Genomic DNA, 17,852 nt, shown 5'->3' on the forward strand with positions numbered 1-17,852 from the left:
GGCAGATACAAAATTGGCTCAGTGGCAGGAAACAAAGAGTAATTGTTGATGGCTGTTTTAGTGCCTGGAGGACTGTTTCCAGTGACGTTCCGCAGGGATCAGTACTGGGTCCCCTGCTTTTTGTGGTGTATATTAATGATTTGGATGTAAATGTAGGGGGCATGATCAAGATGTTTGCGGACAACAAAGATTGGCCTTGTGATAGATAGCGAGGAGGATAGCTGCAGGCTGCAGGAAGATATTGGGCAGAAAAGTGGTAAATGGAATTCAACTTGGAGAAATGTGAGGTGATGCATTTGGGGAGGTCAAACAAGGCAAAGGAATACACAATTAATGGGATAATACTAAAAAGTGTAGAGGAAGTGACGGACCTTGGAGTGAATGTCCACAGATCCCTAGAGGTAGCAGGACAGGTCGATAACATGGTTAAGAAGGCATATGGAATAGTTTCCTTTATTAGCCGAGGTATAGAATACAAGAACAGGGAAGTTTTGCTGGAACTGTGTAACTCACTGATTAGGCCACAACTTCAGCACTGTGTGCAGTTCTGGTCACCTAATTACAGAAAGGATGTAATTGCACTAGAGAGGGTACAGAGGAGATTTATGAGGATGTCGCCAGGACTGGAAAAATGCAGCTATGAGGAAAGATTGGATAGGCTGGGGTTATTTTCTTTGGAACAGATAAGGCCGAGGGGAGATCTGATTGAAATGTACAAAATTGTGAGGGGCCTGGATAGAGTGGAGGTGAAGGGTCTATTCACCTTTGCAGAGAGGTCAGTGACAAGGGGGCATAGATTTAAAGTGATTGGCAGAAAATTCAGAGGGAGATGAGGAAAAACTTTTTCCCCAAAAGGTGGTGATGGTCTGGAACTCACTGCCTGAAAGGGTAGCTGAGGCAGAGACCCTCAACTCACTCAAAAGGAGGCTGGATATACACCTCAAGTGCCGTAAGCTGCAGGGCTATGGACCAAATGCTGGAAGGTGGGATTAGAATAGGTGGCTCGTTTTTTGGCCAGCACAGACATGATGGGCCAAGTGGCCTCTTTCTGTGCCTTACACGTTCTATGATTTCTAAGATTTCTAAAACCAGCCGGACCACCTGGCATCGACCTAGGCACTGGAAACGACAATGGCAAAACCAGCCCTGTCGACCCTGCAAGGTCCTCCTTACTAACATCTGGGGGCTTGTGCCAAATTGGGAGAGCTGTCCCACAGACTAGTCAAGCAACAGCCTGACAGTCATACTCATGGAATCATATCTTACAGACAATGCCCCTGACACCGCCATCACCATCCCTGGGTATGTCCTGTCCCACCGGCAGGACAGACCCACCAGAGGTGCCGGCATAGTGGTATACAGTCAGGAAGGAATTACTTTGGACCCCATGAAGTCTCATGACATCAGGTCAAACATGGGCAAGGAAACCTCCTGCTGATTACCACCTACCGCCCCCCCATCCGCTGATGACTCAGTGCTTCTCCATGTTGAACACCAATTGGAAGAAGCGCTAAGGGTAGCAAGGGCACAGAATGTACTCTGGGTGGGGGACTTCACTGTCCATCACCAAGAGTGGCTCAGTAGCACCTCTACTGAGTGAGCTGGCCAAGTCTGAAAGGAAATAATTGCTAGGCTGGATCAGTGGAAGATAGTGAGGGAACCAACATAGGAACATAGGAGCAGGAGTAGGCCATTAAGCCCATCGAGCCTGCCCCGCCATTCAATATGATCATTGCTGATCTTCCACTTCAATGCCTTTTCCCCACATTATCCTCATATCCCTTTATGTCATTTGTATTTAGAAATCTGTTAATCTCTGCTTTAAACATACTCAATGACTGAGCTTCCACAGCCCTTTGAGGTAAAGATTTCCAAAGATTCACAACCCTCTGAGGAAAGAAATTTCTCCTCATCTCTGTCCTAAGTAGCTTCCCCCTTATTTTAAAATGGTGTCCCCTGGTTCTAGACTCCCCAACCAGGGGAAACACTTTACTTGCATTTGCCCTGTCAGAGGGAAAAGAGGGAAAAACCTACTTGACCTCATCCTCACCAATCTACCTGTCACAGATGCATCTGTCCATGACAGTATTTTTGGAGTGACCACTGCACATTCCTTGGAGACCAAGTCCTGTCTTCACATTGAACATACCCACCATTGTGTTGTGTAGCACTACCACTAAATGGGATAGATTTGGAACAGATCTAGCAAATCAAAACTGGGCATTGATGAGGTGCTGTGGGCCATCAGCAGCAGAATTATATTCAGCCACAATCTGTAACCTTATGGTCTGGCATATCCCCCACTCTACCATTACCATCAAGCTAGGGGACCAACCCTGGTTCAATGAAGAGTGCAGGGGGGCATGCCAGGACCAGCACCAGACATTCCTAAAAATGAGGTGTCAGCCTGATGAAGCTACAACACAGTACTACTTGCATGCCAAACAGTGGAAGCAGCATGCAATAGACAGGGCTAAGCGATACCACAACCAACAGATCAGATTGAAGCTCTGCAGTCCTGCCACATACAGTTGTGAATGGTGATGAACAATTAAACAACTAACAGGAGGAGGGTCCACAAATATCCCCATCCTCAATGATGGGGGAGCCCAGTAGATCAGTGCAAAAGACAAGGCTGAAGCATTTTTATTCATCTTCAGCCAGAAGTGCCGAGTGGATAATCCATCTCGGCCTCCTCCTGAGGTCCCCAGCATCACAGATGCCAGACTTCAGCCAACCCGATTCACTCCATGTGATAAAGAAATGGCTGAAGGAAGTGGATACTGCAAAGGCTATCGGTCCTGACAACATTTCGGCAATAATACTGAAGACTTGTGCTTCAGAACTAGCCGTACCTCTAGCCAAGCTCTTCCAGTACAGCTACAACACTGGCACTTAGCCGGCAATGTGGAAAATTGCCCAGGTATGTCCTGTACACAAAAAGCAGGACAAATTCAACCTGGCCAATTACCTCCCCATCAATCTACTCTTGATCGTCAGCAAAGTGATGGAAGGGGTCGTCGACAGTGGTATCAAGCAGCACTTGCTCAGCAATAACCTGCTCACTGATGCTCAGTTTGAGTTCCTCCAGGGCCACTCAGCTCCTGAGCTCATTACAGCCTTGGTCTAAACATGAACAAAAAGAGCTGAACTCAAGAGGTGAGGTGAAAGTGACTGCCCTTGACATCAAGGCAGCATTTGACCGAGTATGGCATCAAGGAGCGCTAGCAAAACTGGAGTCAATGGGTATCAGAGGAAAACTCTCTGCTGGTTAGAGTCATACCTAGCCCAAAGCAAGATGGTTGTGGCTGTTGGAGGTCAATCATCTCAGTCCCAGGACATCACTGCAGGAGTTCCTTAGGGTAGTGTCCCAGGCCCCAATATCTTCAGTTGCTCCAACATAAAGGTCAGAAGTGAGGATGTTCGATGATTGCACAAGGTTCAGCATCATTTGTGACTCCTCAGACAATGAAGCAGCCCGTGTGCAGATGCAGCAAGACCTGGACAACATTCAGACTTGGGCTGATAAGTGGCAAGTAACATTTGTGCCACACAAGTGGTGGGCAATGGCCATCTCAAACAAGAGAGAATCTAACCATTTCCCCATGATGTTCAATAGCATTACCATCACTGAATCCCCCACGATCAACATCCTGGGGATTACCATTGACCAGAAACGGAACTGGATTCGCCACATAAATTCTGTATCTACAAGAGCAGGTCAGAGGCTGGGAATTCTGTGGCAAGTAACTCCCCTCCTGACTCCCCAATGCCTGTCCACCTTCTACAAGACACAAGTCAGGAGTGTGATGGAATACTCTCTACTTGCCTGGATGGGTTCAGCTCCAACAACACTCAAGAAGCTCAACACCATCCAGAACAAAGTAACTGCTTGATTGGCATCCCCTTTCCCTGTCTTCAGCATTCACTTATTTCACTGCTGACGCACAGTGGCAGCAGTGTGCACCATCTACAAGATGCACTACAGCAACTCACCAAGGCTGCTTTGACAGCACCTTCCAAACCTGTGACCTCTACCACCTAGAAGGACAAGGGTAGCAGATACATGGGAACACCACCATTACCTACAAGTTCCCCTCCAAGCCACACACCATCCTGACTTGGAACTATATTGCTGCTCCTTCACTGTCACGGGCTCAAAATCCTGGAACTCCCTTCCTAACACTTGTGTTCCTACACCCCATGGATTGCAGCGGTTCAAGAAGGCAGCTCACCACCACCTTCTCAAGAGCAATTAGGGATGGGCAATAAATGCTGGCACAGCCAGCAATGCTCACATCCAACAAATAAGAAAATAACCTTAACTTTGCCCTCTAATTTTTTAGTTTATAGCTCTATTGACAGTCCTTGTTATTTGAATTTCCAAGTCATTGGTCCCAGCCTGATTAAAATGAAGCCAGTCCCAACAGAACCGCTGCCTCTTTCCCCCGTATTGGTATCAGCGTCCCATGAATCAAAACCCCTGTCATCCAATTCACTTTTTGAACCCTGCATTCAATTCTCTGATCTGTTTGCCCCAATGCCAATGTGTGTGTCTCAGGTAACAATCCAAAGATTATTATGTATGAGGTTCTTAATAATTTGGATCCTAGCTCCTCAAACTTTCTCCACAGGACCTCATTCCTTGTTCTACCTATCGCACTGCTTTATACATAGACCACAACAACTGGACACTCCACATTCTTTTCCAGCCACAGGGAGATTTCCTTATTCCTGGCACCGGTCACAACACAGCTTTCAGGACTCCTGGTTGCAGCTGTATCTATTCCCCTGACTATACTATCCCCTACTACCACATTCCTTTTCACTCATCCCACTTGAATGGCCTCCTGTACCGGGTGCCGTGGTCAAATTGTCCATCCTCCCTGCAGTTCTTATTTTCATTCTTTTACGACCAAGGCGGGAGAAGTGCATGGTCTTTTCTAGCTCCACTTCTCCACAGGTCACAACATATACTTAAACGTTTACCTGGTTACCGATACAGACAATCATACACTCTATTTTTTATCTGAGAATAAAATACACTAACCAGGTTTCTTTAATAAACAAAATTATCAGTTTATTATGAAATAGGGCTTAGCCAGTAATGAAGCAAAGCATTAACACCGATTAAAATATGAAAGTTCACTTTTTAAAAATTCCCCAAGTACACTCATACGCTGGAAAAAATACAGAAATTCACTGCAGAGGTCTGTTACAAAAAAAAAAAGACAAAAAAATACTTTGGCCAAATACGTGCTAATTCTTGATGAAAAAAGATATGGAAGGAAGTCAGTTGTCCTATTTTGGTCTAGCATCTGGGTATACGGAGACATGTCACTGGGTTCATTTCAGAAGCAGTCCATTCTGGAGATGTTGAGAATTATTCTAGTAGGCTTTCTAGGAGAAATGTGGCATCAAGATTTGAATCGCAGGATCTTCAGGGCTATACGGCACCAGGGATCGTTTGCTCTTCCACACTGAATCTTGGCAGGATTTCTTCAAAAAGGTAGAGAAGGTGGTGAGCCAGATGATTTCTTTTCTCCTTGGCAGGAAAACACCAACTGCCTTCAAACAGCTCATACCACAACTAACTGAAAACAAATCCAAACCACAGAGAGTCGACCTCCTGACCTAAATAAACCTTGACATGTGGCTTCTCTAACAATTTTTCCCCAAGTCACCAAGGGTTCTGCTGTTTTGAGACCAAATCTCAGGTGGCCTCCAGCATAGGTGGCTTTCAAACAACATCTTGTGCTGTCAGTGAACTTGGTCAAAAGAAAATCCATGGAATCTTTTCAGTTTTAAATTGAGTCCTCAAAAAATAAAATTAAAAATAATGGAAGCACTTTCGTAACAATTCATACAGGTAGCAGGTACCTTAAATCTGTTGGGCAAGGTCAAAGGCTAAGGCTCCTCTAGCATTGCACCTGGATCCCCGTTGCCTGAATTGCAGTTACATCCTGCTGTCCCTGACCAAATCTAAACTACTATGGAGTGTGACTGCCTCCTGGATCAAAGTGTTCAGGTAACTCTACCCCCTCTCTGATGCATCGCAGTGTCTGCAGCTCAGACTCCAGTTCAACAACCCTGAGTGAAGTCCCTCGAGTTGCAGCCACTTACTGCAAATGTGATTGCTCCAGACCTCACTTTCTCCATCAACTCCCACATGCTGCAGTTACAACACACCATCTACCCTGCTATCCCTATCTAATCTTGTTTTATATATTTAATTAGTTAAAGTTTTTATTCACTGGATAGTTAATTTATTAACTAATTAGTTTATCTAGTTTGTTATTGATTTAATAAAGTAATAGTTATAGCTACAGGGGAGATGGTGACGTAGTGGTATTGTCACTGAACTAGCAATTCAGAGACCGAGACTTATGTCCTGGGTACACGGGTTCAAATCCCATCATGGCAGCTAGTGGAATTTAAATTCAATTAATTAATTTTTGAAGATCTGAAATTGAAAGTTAATCTCAATTATGGTGCCATGAAACTATCAACAATTGCCGTAAAAACCCATCTGGTCTACTAATGCCCTTCAGGGAAGGAAATCTGCCGTCGTTACCTGGTCTGGCCTACATGTGCCCCCAGACCCACAGCAATGTGATTGACTCAACTGCCCACTGAAATGACCTAGCAAGCCACATCAGTTGTCAAGGGCAATTAGGGATAGGCAACAAATGCTGACCTTGTCAGCGATGCCCAAATCCCATATAAGAATTTTTTAAAAAAGCTCCCCAGCTCTTACTTCAAACCACTGCCCTAGCTTAAAAAGCAAAATAAAGGTAATACTTACCAACCAACCAACTACCTGCTGTCCTGTGACTTTGCTCCCTGGTTATTTTTTGTTCTCTTTCAACTCCCACTCCTTGTATCCTCGCTGCTCTCGGTCACTGTCCCACTCTTGCTGTGCTCTGCAGCCTCCGCTCCCACTCCTTGTATCCTCGCTGCTCTGTCATTGGTCCTGCTCTCGCTGTGCTTTTGAGCCTCCACTCCCAATCCTTTTATCTTCACCACTCTGTCACTGGTCCCACTCTCACTGTACTCCTGCTCTTTTTATCCCCAATGCTCCGCTCACTGTATTATTTAAATGAAGTACTTTTGATGTACAGCCACTGTTATAATAAAGGAAGCACTGCAGCCAATTTACACATAGCAAAGTCCCACATTGCAATAATGTCCAGATAATCTGCTTTTGAGATGTTGGTTGAGGGATAAACAATGGCCAGGACACTAGGAATAACTCCCATTCTCTTCAAGATAGTGCCATTGGTTCTTTACCTGCCTCAGAATTTGTGCTCAAGTCTCTAGAGTGGGACTTGAACCTACACCCTTCTGACACATGACACAGAACCATGGCTGATGTTGAAATCAGTGCTCCACTCTCTAAATTTGAAAGTGAAGAATGGCCATTTATGTGAGATAAGAGAGGGCAATAGGAATCTTGGAATTATACTGCAGGATGAATCACACCCTTCTGCAGAGGAGGAGAGAAGACTGGGATAAATAGGTAGATGAGTTGCTATGCATCAAGAATTTGTACTGGTAAACAACACTATGCAGCTGTTCTAGTAATAATGGCTTTCACAGAACCATTCGCTTGGGAACTGCTGTAAATTACTTTCAAAACAGTTAAGCATCTGCGAAAAAGAATAAAGAAACTGCAATCACACCAGTTAATAATTGTTGTAATATCCTGGTATACATTGACTCACGTGGAAGGTAAATTGGCCAGTACTTTTCGTATTAAATAATCTTATCGCTGTGTTTCGTGTTCTTGCCAGATATGAATCAGACTGTAGAAGCTGTGGCAGAAAATATTTGCCATACTGACATAACATGGCTCTACAAAAAATATTAAAGAAATAAAGCTCATGTGAACAGTTACTTTTATTTGTTGTCTCGAAGGGTTTCATTGACCAGTTCAGCTCGACTGCAAATCATGCATGAGCTAAAATAGAAGCCATATATTGTTATGGTCAGTTCAATGCAGTGTCTTTTCAGAAATGAAAAATAAACATTTTGATGACTGTTGTTAGTTTGTGTTAGTTTATATTTCAGATGTGGTGCTTCGAGACATTTTGCTTGAAGTAGTTCCTATATTGAGAACAGTCAGCAATGGTGGGGGGCAGAGAAATGGGTAAACAGCAGAATGTAGTCAAAAACATTCCTGCCCACACAAAGTACTTGCAGCAGGAAATTCTTGCAAACAAGTAAATCTCACGGGTTAAAAAAGGGAAAAAAGGGATATATATATATATATGTATGTATGTATGGATTTATCTTTCAATATCAGAGGGATCAAAAAAGTTTTTAATGATTTTAAATAAAAAATTTAATTTCAGCAAGCATCCTTTAACATTTTCGTACAGATACTGGTGGTAATATTCATGGAACTGACTTTTAAAGAGTTCAATTTTCAAATGACACCACCATTTGCAACATATAAATTACATAAATTAGAAATATGACAGTTTCTTATGATCTTAAATTGATTTGGAGTTTTTGTATATGGAAAAAAACAGACAAGACAAATGAAATTAGAATAGCTTATTTCAAAATGGATTTGATGTATAATAAATTGGTTCAATTTGTGAATTTGTAGACAGAACTTAAAGGAGCCACAAATTGTAGGTAATACACTAAAAATCAAATATGTAGAAAGTGAACATATTTCGAAAATATGCTTAATGATTTTACAGATGACATTTTTTCAAAACCACATTTTATAATGCACAATCACACATGACCGCCATTCATCCCAATCCAGCTATTCCTCCTATTCCAGGAGGAATAATTGGGACACAACTGACTTAGAAAATACAGGCACTCTTTCATTTAGGAACACAAAAGACAAGGTGCAACATAAACTACATGCTAACGATAAACCCCAAACTATCACAACTTTCTAGACAATGAAGCTCTGTAGTCAGTGGCTGTTCTGCATTTAAATCTGTGAACAAGGCTTTTCTCTCTTTTGCCAGCTTCCTTAAGCTACGTTTCAGAACTAGCAAAGCAGCAATATAACAAAGACATTCATCAACTTCAGAAAAAGAGGTCTCTGTATAATCCTTTGCAAAACTGCACACTGCTTTTTACTTTAAAGTGCTCAACATGTTATGACAAAGCCAAGATAAGTAAATCTGTTGTATCGATCTGTGTTTGCCCTCTGAGTGCGACAGCTCTGTACCTTGCACCAAATTGACATGACTCATTTCACAAAAAAATGTTATTTCTGTCCATGACTAGACACCTTACTGTATGCGGCATTATCTTACACAAGGGATAATTCAAACACTTAACAAGAATAACACTTCATGGAGAAGGTGATTATATGGCTTCGCACTATCCAAGATAATTAATCACCCTTAGATTATGTGCCTTTCAAGGTTTTCATTTTAAACAAAAATTACTGTACATTAGAAATTATTCATACCAATAGGATTTGTTCACAGGGCCTATGTGCAGTTCATTTTGTTCTGTAAAAAAGTGGACTGGCATCCATTTTGCAACGCTGGGCTGAATTTAAAGGGAACGAAGTGGATGGGAATGGAGGCGTGGGGGGGACATAGAAATTGGGATGGGACACGTCAGACTTTGTTGTGACGTCCCATCCTGATTTTGTCCATGGTGGCAAAGTTGGAGGGTGGAGTTCTGATGCTGACGCAGCAGGCAGGTAATTAAGATACTTAACAGGCCAATTGAAAGCGATTTTATGGAACAGATTGAATTTTATTAAGAGTGCACAGGTTTCAAGAGGCTCACCTCCTTAAAGGAGGCAACATGGAGATGACAGAGCATGGCTGGCTGAAAGGGAAGGCCATCAGGAGGGCAACCATCGAGGGCCTGGCAGGGTCATGAAGGGAGGGCTGTGCGCATTTTTTAAGGACTGAGGGGAAGGTTGGTTCAGATGCAGGGGCAACAGGCAATGACATCTGGGCAAGGCTCATGGGTAGTGACAATAAGAGGTGGCTACTGGCAGGGAAGGACTGCCTTTCAGGGGGAGGCCACCAATCATGGGCCCACACGCAGATGCAGGAGAGATATAATACCTGGCAAGGGACAATGCGAGCTACCATTGAGCAGGCCATTGGTCTGCTGAAGATGAGGTTCAGGTGCCTAGATCAGTCTGGTGGAGCCCTTCAGTATGCCCCAGCAAGGGTCTCACACATCATGGTTTTGCTGTGCACTGCACAACCTGGCCCTGCAGAGGGGGGGAGCTGATGAGCAATGAAGAAAGTGAGGAATGGACTGCCTCCTCGGACAATGAGGATGTGGAATGGGAGAATGGGAAAACCAGGCTAGATGATCCCGGGGCGAAAGAGCAAATATGAGATATGCACCAGGGAGGCTCACGGTGCCCTTATACATTCTGGTTTCCTTTGATCCTTACTGCGCCTTCTACCTTGACCAGTAAAGACCCACCTTTATGCAGCCATATTGTCACCTTTCTTCCTTAAGGCATTTGCTTATTGAGCATTGGCGCAGAGAAAATCTGCTGTGGTTCCAGAGTTGACCCCTTGCAGCATCTTCAATGACATCCAGCCTCTTCATAGAGGCTGGGATACTGTGAAGGGCCCAGTCCCTGACAGAAGAGAATAAAAGGGAATCTATGTTTAGCAGAAATGATTTATTTACAATTTGCATCTGAAACATGCACTTACCTGTGATTCTACATGCACTTCTTAATACTGTTTTGTGACTCTGACTAGGTGGTCATCCTGTGCAGTCAGCTGAGGTAGAGGGTGGCTGATCACCTTGCTCCCTGGACTCGGGATGACCTTGACAGTCACCCTCTAGATGTCTTAGGCCTGGAGAGCCCCGGCACGCTGAGGGTCTCCTGCACAGAAGCAACACCACCCTCTTTCAGCAAGGATGAAGGAGAAACTGGTGGCACTGGTAGAGGAGCAGTTGTCCACACCCTGAGAAGAGCCCCCAGCTGCGGGAGACAGGCCTTCCTGTTGAAGGGGCCTGGCTGGCTTGTTGGAGCCTTGATCGCCACATGAGTGCTATTGCAGCTTGCACCTGGGGGAATCCAAACGATAGGCCAAGAAGGCCATCGTTTTTGGGGCCGAGTGTCAGGGTTGGTCTGGTAATGTACATAGTTACTGACCCTCTTGAATAGGGCATTGATCACCTCATTGATGCAGTGGTGGGTTGCTGCCTGTGATAGCCACGCATGTCTGCAGTGGATCCTTGGAATGATCCAGATGCATAAAAGTTTAGTGCCACCGTAATCCTCAGGGTCACTGGCATAGGATGAACACCAAATCCCATAGGCCACAACTCATCCTGCAGCAGGGCATCTAAGTCAGTGACTGCCTGCCTGGAGAGCCGCATTCTTCGTTGACAATGCCGCTTGGAGATAGCTGATTGGAGCCAGTACACTCTGCCATTGATGGACCCTTCTTCGCATGGCCAACTGCTGCTGATTTCATCATAGAGTTTCATGGGCAGGCTCAGCTGCCTCCTGGCCCTCCCTCAGTTGGAGATGCTGCATCACACCACTGGGGTCCACAAAGACAGGGTGTATGAGACCTATGCTAGGTGATCAGTAGGCCTCCAGAGCGCTGTCCTTGCAGAGATGATATTGTCTTGGCAAACTTTCCTTTGCTATTCCTCTCTGCTTTCTTGCTAATGGCCCTTAGTGCCCACCCTTCCTGAGAGTTAACCCTCTCACCCGTACAGATTTCCCGATTGTATGGTCACCCATGGAGTTCACCTGGTAATGCCACCCGGCAACCTGCCCACCCATGCAGAGTTCATAGCACTGCAGGCCAACAATGGCTTCTGCTCCCCTCTCTTCCCCTATTCAGTGTTGGTCATGGTGGTCTTCCTATCGCGGCACAACATTACGAGGTTGGATTTCTGGGCGGACCTATCGGAAGCTATTCCCTGGTCTCTCGCCTCTATTTCTACCCCAAGTGGCCTTACTAAATTCTGCTGAGCCTTGGCATCTGTTGAGCGCAAGAGGTATTGCCTCCTCTCAATCTTGCCCCCCTGACCTGCCACTACCATCAGAGCCGCCAATGTCTCAATGGAGGACACGACTCATGCACCAGAGACAATGTCGAGCTCAAGGCCTGGATGGACTCCTCCATTGCCCACGCTTGTGCACACATTGCCTCTGGCATCTCTGCTGGATGTTGCTGCACCTCTCACTGTGGATCCAGCATTTCCCCATAATGCTGCTGACACCAGAGGCATGTCATGAGCCTGGGGCTTAGCATGGGCTTGACCTTCCACAGACCTCCAACTGTCAGAGGGTGCAGGAGTGTGAGGCGATGGACCCTCTGAGGCACCAGGCTCCCCCGTGGATTCAGAGACTGTCTGATTTGGCACGTCTGTGACATGACCTCACGGTTGCTGACCTCCTCTGTGATCTGCAGCCATATCTGCTTGGTTTGGCTCCCAGGTCTCATCCTCCCATCCCTCGGGAACAAAACGGCCTGCAAAAGCACCTGGAGGGAGGCATCAGGGAAGCGTGAGGCTGCCCGAGGTCTCTTTTTAGCTATCTTTTCAGTTTCTTTCATCACCTCCTCCTTTCCCAGGTCTTCAGAATGCAGGGCTGCCATTCCTTTAAAAATGGTCAGCTGATACCATTCGACTCGCCTCTGGGCTCAAACCCGACCATGCAACTGGTCGGGTGTCACGGCTTATTAGGTCTCATTGGTCATCTGTCGCTGAATCGCTGTGGCTCGCCACTCTTGCCCCTGATGTGCCTTGCACCATGTTCCGGTCACGATGGGAATGACATCCCAAAAATAAAATTCGGCACACTGGTGTTGCGGGGAGAAGTCTACTTAGGATTTGTTCAAAGCTTCTTTAGATGCAAGCCATTCCTCACTCCAAACATTCTCAACTTCACTCCACATTTAAAATGTGTTCACTAAAAAGTTCACAGCATTATGGTGACTGCAGCAGGACTATAGGACTGACTGAAAATCAGCAAACAGACTTACCACTTTAATGATAATTGTCCTCCTGAACAGTAAAATACAAATATCATTGATATGCTTCCATTTTAATTTTTCAATGCAGTATTTTGAATCAGACAAGAAAAAAGCAGGAAGGCTTGGTCCCAGACTAAAGGTCACAGAAGCATTACATAATGATGTGTTAGTCACCCTTGGCACAGAGATCCTGACATCATTTTATTTCCTACATTACAAAGGTGACTTTGCTTCAAAAGTACTTCATTCGCAGTAAAGAGCTTTAGGATGTCCTGAAGTCGCAGCAGGCACTGTATAAGTGTGTTCCCTCCCCCAATTCCCACTTTTGACCTGCTGGTCAACCATTTTTCAGGTGGGGAATTGGATGGCCAGTAGTTCAAAATTGCCCCAACTTCAAATTATCTTAGATAGCTAGGACAAACTTTCTCACCAATTTTAATCCATTTTAAATCATCCATTGAGATTCTTTAGTTATAAATAACAATGAGTCAGTGTAGTTTTTGGGACCTACAATATCTAACAGATTTTGAGCTCCAAGTGTTAAATGAGTGAGGTAGCTCGGGTGAAAGGAATTGGTGAAGGAGCTTTTGAGGAATCCATCCAATATTTCAGGTCATCTCATCAGCATGTTTCAAGTGAGCTGCCAGCAGAAAATGAACTTATTTTCTGCTTAATAGGGTGGGGGTGGGAAATCAATCTCTGCTGCAGCTTAAGAGCTGGCAGCAGCTTAAAGGGGAGGTGTATTCTTTCTGACCAAATAAGAAAGGAAATAGTGTGGAGCTGCTAGATGATGTCTGGGGCAAGATGCCCCAGATTTTCAGATTCAGCTGTGGAGATGCTGGGTGGTAGTGGCAGGTCAGGGGGGCAAGATTGAGAGAGGAGGCAATACCTCTTGTGCTCAACAGATGCCAAGGTGAGTTGCTGAATGGGCAAGGTAAGACGTGGCACTGTGTGTGAGTGAAAACAATATTTACATCTTGACCTGACTACACTGCAGAAAGAAATGTGATCTTGCCAGTTGTGTGATGCCTCAAGAGTGATGTCCCTTTAAGATCTCAGTATGCTGATGAGATAAGTACCAGGATGTAATCATGTGACTTGAAGCCAAAGTCACTCTGCAACTGTAACACCCAGATGAAGGTTCTGTAAATAGTTTGCTCTGTACTGTATATACTTGCTTAGCTATTAATAAACCTGTTAGAGATCTTTAGCAAATTGGACTCCATTCATCTCATTTATGTTGCAGACAACATAGGAACACATTAAATTACCAAGAGCGCCAAGGTAAGATTTCCTATTATAGGTGCTGACATTAGCTCAGTGGTAGTACTCTTGCCTTTAAGGCACAGGTTGTGTACAGGCCCCAGCTACAGAATATAAGCCCAGAATTGTACCGACGGTATAATTGGATGACCTGTCCCTTGGATTACATATTAACAGACACATCTGTTAGGTGAATATAAAAGTAGTCCCATGGTAGAATAGCAGACCTAGCCAACATTTAGCCCTCAATCAACATCCCTAAAAATTCCTGAATTCATCATATTTATTAAAATCCTAAGGCGTTTTATAAGTATATTAAGGGCAAGAGGATAACCAGGGAAAGAGTAGGGCCCATTAGGGACCAAAGTGGCAATCTGTGTGTGGAGCCAGAGAACATAAGTGAGGTTTTAAATGATTACTTTTCATTTGTGTTCACTATGGAGAAGGATGATGGAGGTGTAGAGATCAGGGAGGGGATTTGTAATATACTGGAACATATTAGCATTGAAAGGTAGGAAATATTAGCTGTTTTAGTGGACTTAAAAGTGGATAAATCCCCAGGCCCAGATGAGATGTATCCCAGGCTATGTGAGGCAAGGGAGGAGATTGCAGGGGCTGACACAAATTTTAAAATCCTCTCTGGCCACAGGAGAGGAACCAGAGGACTAAGGACAGCAAATGTGGGACCATTATTCAAGAAGGGTAGCAGGGATAAACCAGGTAATTACAGGCCAGTGAGTCTAACATCAGTGGTTGGGAAAGTATTGGAAAAAATTCTGAGGGACCAGATTAATCCCCACTCAGAGAGGCAGGAATTAATCAGGGATAGTCAGCATGGCTTTGTCAGGGGGAGATAGTGTCTAACTAACTTGATTGAATTTTTTGAGGTGGTCATGAGATGTGATGAGGGTAAAGCAGTTGATGTAGTCTACATGAACTTCAGTAAGGCTATTGATAAGGTCCCACATGGGAGATTGGTTAAGAAGGTAAGAACCCATGGGATCCAGGGCAATTTGGATCCAAAATTGTCAATGGCAGGAGGCAGAGGGTAATGGTCAAGAGTTGTTTTTGCAAGTGGAAGCCTGTGACTGGTGGTGTACCACAGGGATCAGTGCTGGGACACTTGCTGTTTGTAGTGTACATTAATGATGTAGACATGAATAGAGGAGTTATGATAAGTAAGTTTACAGATGACAAAAATTGGTGGTGTCGTAAATAGTGAGGAGGAAAGCCTTAGATTACAAAACGATATAGATGGGCTGGTAAGATGGGCAGAGCAGTGGCAAATGGAATTTAATCCTGAGAAGTGTGAGGTGATGCATTTTGGGAGGACTAACAAAGCAAGGGAATATACAATGGATAGTAGGACCCTAGGAAGTACAGAGGGTCAGAAGGACTTTGGTGTACTTGTCCATAGATCACTAAAGGTAGCAGCACAGGTAGATAAGGTGGTTAGGAAGTCATATGGGATACTTGCCTCTATTAGCCGAGGCATAGAATATAAGAGCAGGGAGGTTATGATGGAGCTATATAAAACACTAGTTAGGCCACAGCTGGAGTACTGTGTACAGTTCTGGTCACCACACTATAGGAAGGATGTGACTGCACTGGAGAGAGTGCAGAGAAGATTCACAAGGATATTGCCTGGGCTGGAGCATTTCAGCTATGAAGAGACACTGAAAAGGCTAGGGTTGTTTTCCTTAGAGTAGAGAAGGCCAAGGGGGGAACCTGATTGAGATATATAAAATGATGAGAGGCATAGATAGGAAGAAACATTTTCCTTTAGCAAGGTGCCAATAACCAGGGGACATAGATTTAAGGTAAGGGGCAGGAGATTTTAGAGGGGATTTGAGGAAAGAATTTTCACCCAGAGGGTGGTTGGAATCTGGAACACACTGCCTGAAGGGGTGGTAGAGGCAGGAACCATCACAACATTTAAGTTGTTAGATGACCACTTGAAATGCCATAACATACAAGGGTACAGGCCAAGTGCTGGAAAAATGGGATTAGAATAGATAGGCTTGATTGCCAGCACAGACACAATGGGCTTGTTTCTGTGCTGTATAACTATGACTCTAATTTTCATTAGACTACTTTGAACTCACAGACTCACCACCCTTGCTCTTCAAACTCTCACCATTGTCTTTAGGTTGCCCTCTATTTCTAGGAAGCAACTTGCATCTGCTCCAGATGCTGGAGACTGAAAAAGGGGTACCTCTTTTCCCCTCTGTACCATCATACTCATTACATCTCACCATACACACCTTACTCCATACAGTTTGAAAGCCTGACTGCTTTTTATAGTGCCTCTGGTGAATCATTAGCTATCTTAGCTTCCTGTTACAGTAATTAACACCTATTGAACCAACTACTTTCAGCTGATTGACAAATAACTGCCAATGTTAAGCAGCTCCCTGTTTAACAAGGCAATCACATTTCTGTGGGTCAGGAATCACATGTCGGCCAGACCAGGTAAGGACAGGAGATTTTCTTCCCTCAAGGACATTAGTGAACCAAATGAGTTTTTACAACAGTCAATAATAGCTTCACAACACCATTTCTGAAACGAGCTTTCAATTCCAGATTTTTATTAATTAACTGAATTTAAATTCATGGTGAGATTTGAACCCATCTCCCCAGCAGATTAGTAGTTCATTGGCATTACTATTACCCCACCATCTTCCCGGTTCTGGGGGAGGTGGGACTATTACAAATTGGACAGTCTACACCTGGGCTGGACTGGAACCAATGTCCTTGGGGGTGCTTTTGCTAACGCTGTTGGGGAGGGTTTAAACTAATGTGGCAGGGGGATGGGAACCAAATGAGGAAGTCAGTGGACAGTAAGGAGGTAGTAACTAAAGCCTGTAAGGAACTAGATAATGAAGTCAGCGTGACTAAGGGGAAGAGTAGGCAGGGAGCAGATGATGAACGCAAAGGGACTGGTGTTCTGAGGTTCATTTGTTTTAATGCAAGAAGTGTAGTAGGTAAGGCAGATGAACTTAGGGCTTGGATTAGTACCTGGGAGCATGATGTTATTGCTATTACTGAGACTTGGTTGAGGGAAGGGCACGATTGGCAACTAAATATCCCAGGATATCGATGCTTCAGGCGGGATAGAGAGGGAGGTAAAAGGGGTGGAGGAGTTGCATTACTGGTCAAAGAGGATATCACAGCTGTGCTGAAGGAGGGCACTATGGAGGACTCGAGCAGTGAGGCAATATGGGCAGAACTCAGAAATAGGAAGGGTGCGGTAACAATGTTGGGGCTTTACTAAAGGCCTCCCAACAGCGAGTGTGAGATAAAGGTACAAATATGTAAACAGATTATGGAAAGATGTAGGAGCAACAGGGTGGTGGTGATAGGAGATTTTAATTTTCCCAACATTGACTGGGATTCACTTAGTGTTAGAGGTCTAGATGGAGCAGAATTTGTAAGGAGCATCCAGGAGGGTTTTCTAGAGCAGTATGTAAATAGTCCAACTCGGGAAGGGGCCATACTGGACCTGGTGTTGGGGAATGAGCCCGGCCAGGTGGTTGAAGTTTCAGTAGGGGACTACTTTGGGAATAGTGATCACAATTCCGTAAGTTTTAGAATACTCATGGACAAAGACGAGAGTGGTCCTAAAGG

The sequence above is a fragment of the Heterodontus francisci genome, chromosome 1 (genome assembly GCF_036365525.1).
Source record: "Heterodontus francisci isolate sHetFra1 chromosome 1, sHetFra1.hap1, whole genome shotgun sequence".
NCBI lineage: Eukaryota > Metazoa > Chordata > Chondrichthyes > Heterodontiformes > Heterodontidae > Heterodontus > Heterodontus francisci.